This window comes from Caretta caretta, chromosome 27 (assembly GCF_965140235.1).
Source record: "Caretta caretta isolate rCarCar2 chromosome 27, rCarCar1.hap1, whole genome shotgun sequence".
In the NCBI taxonomy this organism is placed as follows: domain Eukaryota; kingdom Metazoa; phylum Chordata; order Testudines; family Cheloniidae; genus Caretta; species Caretta caretta.
In genome coordinates, this window is record NC_134232.1 from 8,471,167 (window position 1) to 8,477,166 (window position 6,000).

Here is a 6,000-nt window from a genome sequence, read left to right on the forward strand (position 1 = left end):
CATTTACCAGCAGATTCTCTTATTTATAATAAGAATTAAGAGAATTGCAATAGCTCCGAGAAACCCCAGCCATGGATCAGGCCCCTGTAATGCCAGGTGTTGTACAAAACACAGAACAAAAACAGTTCATTCTCAAGGAGCTTATTCTGTGCAAATAAAACAGTTTAATACATGCAAAAAGATCATCACCTGCTTTAATTCCTAACTTCCAGGGGCCCTGGCAGCTCTCTGTCTCTAGGGCTGCAGACCCTCCATCGTAGGATTTTCTCCACCACAATGTTATTTATGTGATAGTAGCACGTGCAGCCTCCAAATGAGATCAAGGCCCTGGTGTGCTGGGCACTGTTCACAGACTTAGGTTACGTCTACATTACAGACTTCTGCCAGTGTACCTCAGTGCAGAGGGATGATCCCTAACCAACAGAGCAGTGTTGGCTAGACCCTCTAGTGTAGACGCAGCAGTACCGGCAAAGCTGGTATTTTATTAGTTTAGCTTGTTTTGCTTATGGGGGTGGGCTTAACTAGACCTGTACAGATTGGGTGACCAGATATCAAGTGTGAAAAATCAGGACGGGTGGGGGGGGGGGGGGGTAGTAGGCATCTATATAAGAAAAAAACCCAAATATTGGGACTGTCTCTATAAAATCGGGACATCTGGTCACCCTACGTACAGAGCACAGTTCTACTGATATAGCTGTTGTGACATTAGGAGTCATTGGTCAGTACGGTATGCTGGTATTCCTGTCATGGTAAAGGGCTCCTAGTATAAAGGTGGTGTTAGTGAGAGATAGTCCCTGTCCTGAAATGCTTAGCTCAGATCCTCAAAGGTATTTAGATGCCTAACTTCCATGGGACTTTGAGCCCATGGGCTTGTATAACAGGGTGTCTTGCCCCTAGAGGCTGAAAGGCCTGGGGCCAGCCAACCCTGATTACTAAGGAGTCATACCTTCGAGCGTGACACATACCAGGGCACAATCCAGACTAACGAGTAGCTGGGTCACCCCTGCCCTGTAACCCCTTTACAGTACCTTCCTGCAGAACCTCCAACTGGGACTGCTCACACACAGCCTCCAGCATGCAAGAGCCACACGTTGGCTCTTACCAGCCTGGGTTATGCTGCAGAGTAACCCCAGCATGGCCCCAGTCCCAGAACTTCCCCCAGCAATGTACATCTGTGCTGCCCAGCCCTCTCCTGGACAGTACAAAGATATTACGTCCATTATTCCTTTAAGGGAATAATATGCCAGTTTATTATTTTAAATACAGTACCCAGACACTCCAATTTAGACACACTGGATTAGATAAAACAGTCAAACAAATTTATTAACTGCAAAGAGATCTGAAGTGAGTATAAGGAATGAGGCATAAAAGTCAGAACAATAAAGATAAAACATTTACTAGTATCTACTTAAGAAACTATCTTAGTTGCAAAGAAAATTCTCTCCCACATGCTCCAGCAGATTACTGACCGAATTCTCAAGATCAGGACCCTGCCCCCAGCGTTCAACAGCTGTTTTCTTTGTCTTCTCAGGGGCAGAGAATGTGATAGGCAGGAAGAGAGGGAAGGGCATTGTGGGGTGTTTGTCCCTCCTTTTTCAGTTTCAGGCCCCCTCTTGAAAAACATTTCCAGCTGAGACCCATAAGACAACGTCTACATGGAAGGATGTTCCCTGCTGGGTTTTTTTCACTGGTTTGAATTTCCTGTGTTTTCCCTTCCTGTTTAAGGACTCTGTTTACTGCTTAAATGCAAATTAAGGCAAGCACACATTCCTTCCTTTGTCTAGCACAGACCCCCACTTCTGCCTGGGCAGGGCTGTGGGGTGTGTTAATATCCTACAGTGGGACCTTATATCTTCCCACACAGGTGCTGACTTTACAATGTGCTGGACGGTGCTCGTCTTCTGGCTCTGCCCCAGACCCTGCCCCCCCCACCCTTCCCCGAAGGCCCTACACCCACCCCGCCTCTTCCTGCCCCTGCTCCACCCGCACCCCACCTCTTCCTGCCCCTCTCCCAAGCATGGTGCATCCTTGATCCCCCACGCCCCGCAGCCTCCTGCACACCGTGAAGCAGCTGATTGTGGCAGGCAGGAGGCACAGGGAGAGGGGGGAGGCGCTGATCGGCGGGGCTCACCGGCGGGCAGGAGGTGCTGGGGTGAGGGAAAAGGTTCTGATAGGGGGACCATTTTTTCCCTGTGGGTGCTCCAGCCCCGGAGCACTCACGGAGTTGGCGCCTATGTCTTCCCATACACTGTTGCCACACATTTCACTGACCAGGACAATACAGACCAGTCAGTTATGAGTTTTCAAATGATAGCTTACAAGGCTTATTCTGTACAAAGATTATTAAAATAGCTTGTCAAGTGTGAACACAGGGGTATGTTCTGTCATACAGTGATCTGGAAGCAGCTGGACGCTGCAAGGGAAGGGAAAATGCTGATCTACTCCCAGGCCACGAGAGACGGAGCAAAGTGGGTTTATTTAAAATTGCAACCAGCCATTGTGGCTCAAATAATCATTTGTTTCTAATAAACAAACATTAAGATTATGTGGGTCCAAGAAACAGTTGGTCGTCTCCTGAGGGAATGCAGAGTGTACCCATTCAAAGGGGCTGTTTATATGTAAAATGTAGAGGCCTTCACCTTGTAAAACGTTTGCTGTAAGGCCTAGTAAGAGCGGCCGGAAATGGAGCAACACTGCAAGTCTTTAAGAATAATGGGAAAGGTGAAAGATTGTAATTCTTGAATTATGGGGGCCTGTGCTTGGCGGTCAGAGCCGCATCAAGGGAGCCTGCTTCGCCGTGAAACACAAGAAGAGGGGAGGGATGCTCAGGGCTCAGATTGCTAGGGGTGAGCATGCTGTAGCAGAGAGTCCTGGGAGTTCGGATAGAGACTCCAGCCGAGCAGGACCGAGGCCTGCCAAAGCAGGAAAGGCCTCAGGCAGGAAGGAGGGAGAGAAACCTTTGCTTCATGTGGCCTTTTGGCTGGGGTTTGTTCTGGGATTGTGAGCTTTGTCTGGAGTTTATTTTATTTTTATTAAACCCAGTTCCCAAGGAAGGGTATTTCTGACTACCCAAAAAAAAAAAAAATGCTGGATGAAGTTTATTTGAACAGTCCAAGAGGGGAAACTGAGGCAGGCTGCCAGTAGTGACTCCAGGCCGTGAGGGGAGCACAGATGGCGGCCGACCCGGTTACAGCTTGTCAACACACCAAACATGAACAGCTTTAACTATTCCAGTTTCGTTTAAGCCACACAACACTCCTCGTGTGGCCGAAGTTATTGTGGTATAAAGGTGCTTACATCGGGATCGCTATTCCCCTTCCCATACAGGAATGGGAATGAGCTACACTGGTATAGGACTCCTTTATACCAAATTAGCTCCATCCACACCAGGGGTTACACCAGTTTAACTACAGTGGTTAAAAAAAAGCCATCATGTGCCTCACAGAGATAGTTATACCAGGACAAACTCTGTGTGTGACCAGACAAAGAGCAGGAGAGACGGAGTTTGTTACCCCAAATCTTTCAAACAAGGAGCTTAGGCACAGACAAATTAAGGATAAAATGGTCAAAAATGCCTAAGGCCCCATCTACACTCCAGTGTGCAACCCCCCCACAGCCAACCCAGCAGAAACCCGGGGGCAGACACAGCTATGCTGCAGAAGAATGCTTCTGGCAACATAGCTTAACATCGCGGGGGTGTTACTCTGCCAGCAGAAAAACTCCTTCTGTCCGCATACAAGTGTGTCTGCATCAGGCGGCTCTGCCAAGACAGCTAAACCGGCAAAGCATCTGTAGCGTAGACAAGGGCTAAGTGATTTTCCCATTGCCATAAGTGACTTAGGAGACTAAATCAAGCCCTAAATGCCAAGGTCGTTTTGGGAACACGTGACCTTTGGTGACTTGTCCAAAGTCAGACAGGACTGGGTTGCCAAACTCAGGTCTGCCTTTATCCCAGCCCAGCCGCTTAACGCTCCTCACCTCCTGTGGGGCTCCCCCTGGCTGGAGGGAAGGACACCCACCCATGGCTATTTACACATCCAGCAGTGCCCCCAGGGCCGAGGTGGCCTGAGGCCTAGAGCCCGGGGGTGGGGGGGGGGAGGGGACACAGCACAGAGATGCGGAGAGTCGGGGGAAGTCGGGTCCACTGTTGGTGCAAGGGAGGGAAGGAGTCTAGCTACATGAGGGGGGACCTGAGAAGATCAAAGGCTCCACTGGTGCAGGGGTGGGGGGAATCTAAGGAAGGGAGGTTTCAGAGCAGGAAAAAAAAACAAAACAAATCAAGGAGTTGAGGGACGGTTGCATGTTTTAGAGGGGGGAGGGAAGAGGGGAGAGACCCTGGAGTTTTAATAGGCCTGGCTTCATCCTGAAAAGTGCTGAGCTCCCCCTAACTTCAACAGGAGACACAGCAGCTCAGCACCTCTCCGGATCGGACCCTTTTGTGCTGCTCTGTGTTTCCTACTGCACCCCTCACTGTGGCCTCTAAGTCATTGTGGCAGGCGTCAAGGGCCGGCGGGAGGGTGGCGGGTCCTGGCTGGGGTTTGGCAACTCCCCGTGGGTGGCGGAGGCGGAGGCCGGCTTGCATACAGCCGACAGATGCGCTCGGAGCTGTCCCCCACCCTCTCCACAGCTCCAACTATTTCCTTCAACCTTGACCTAGAAAGAGCGAGCGAGCGTGCGCCTCTCTCCCCTGCACTGGGAGCTCGTGCAGCCCCCGTGCACAGCCCTGGGCCTCTCTACTGCACAGGCTTTGCTTAATTATGTCCAGCGCTCAGGGGCTCAACGCTGGACTCCCGCCAAAGCCCAAGGAGGTCAGCCTGCATCTGGGGCTGCCTCCAGCTCCGGCTGCTGCGTTCCATCCCCCTTGGGGCCAGGGGCTCTGCCTGCGGGATCCCCCATGCCTCAGCCTCTCTGCCAAACCCCTGCACCGGCCTGCAGGCCCCGCCACCTGGGCTATGCAGGGGCGGCCCTCTGGAGTCCGGATTAATCAGCAGAGAAGAGCAGATGCAGAGTCAAGCGGGCAGCTGGTCAGCACAGACCCTGCCTTTGTTACCATGAAGTCACCCTCAGTGCTTGGGGTCCAGCCGCACGAGCCTCTTGGCAGGAGCAGGATCTTGCGGTCTCTGTGCCTCAGTTCCCCCTGTGTCGAACAGGGATAATGCTACTGCCTTTGTCTGTCTTGACTATTTAGACTGTAAGATCATCAAGGCAGGGGCGACTGCTAGGTGCCTGTACAGTGCCGAGCACCACGGAGCTCCTGATTTTGACTGGGACCTCTAGACGCTATTGTAATGATCATCATGAAGTAGAACTTTTCCATCTCTACACCCTGCAACTGTCCAATTGTCTTTTCAGAGAGGGTTTTGGGTTTTTTTTTAAATTATCTCCTTTCTTGTCCCGGAGCTGACATGGCCCTACACCCGTCACTTTAACGATAACAATTCTGGAAGGGGTATTGAACCTTGGGCATCAGGGCTAAAGCCGATCTCTAACTAGTAGAGAGCAAGATGAAATCTAAGGTGGGGGGGCGGACTCTCCCACACGCTGGGTTCTGGCACCTTCCTCTGAAGCAGCTGCTGCTGGCCACTCTCAGAGCCTGGATATTGCAAGGCTAAATGGACCTCGGGTCGGACCCGGTCTGTGACCAGAGAGCCAGGCTGCCCAGTGTGCTGTTCCCCATCGAGACCACTCTGTATCAATTCAGACACTTGTCAGTGTCTCCCTCCCCCCTTCCTCCCACCCAGAAATCCCTGCTTCTCTCTCTCCTCCTAAGAGTCAGACTCGCCAGCTGCCTTTCCCGGGAAGTGATGTCTCTAAGATCCTTGCCAGCAGCAGAAGCCAATCCACCCTTCAGAGGCCAGCTCATGCCAAGCTGTAGGTCACCGAGGTTCCTGGGGGTTTCCTGATCCTCCAGAGGGCACCTTGACAGAGAAGATCTGGGACATGAGGCTGCGGGGGGAGGTTTGCCTGCAGCAAGCATCAGATATGGGGCTAGCCCACTGG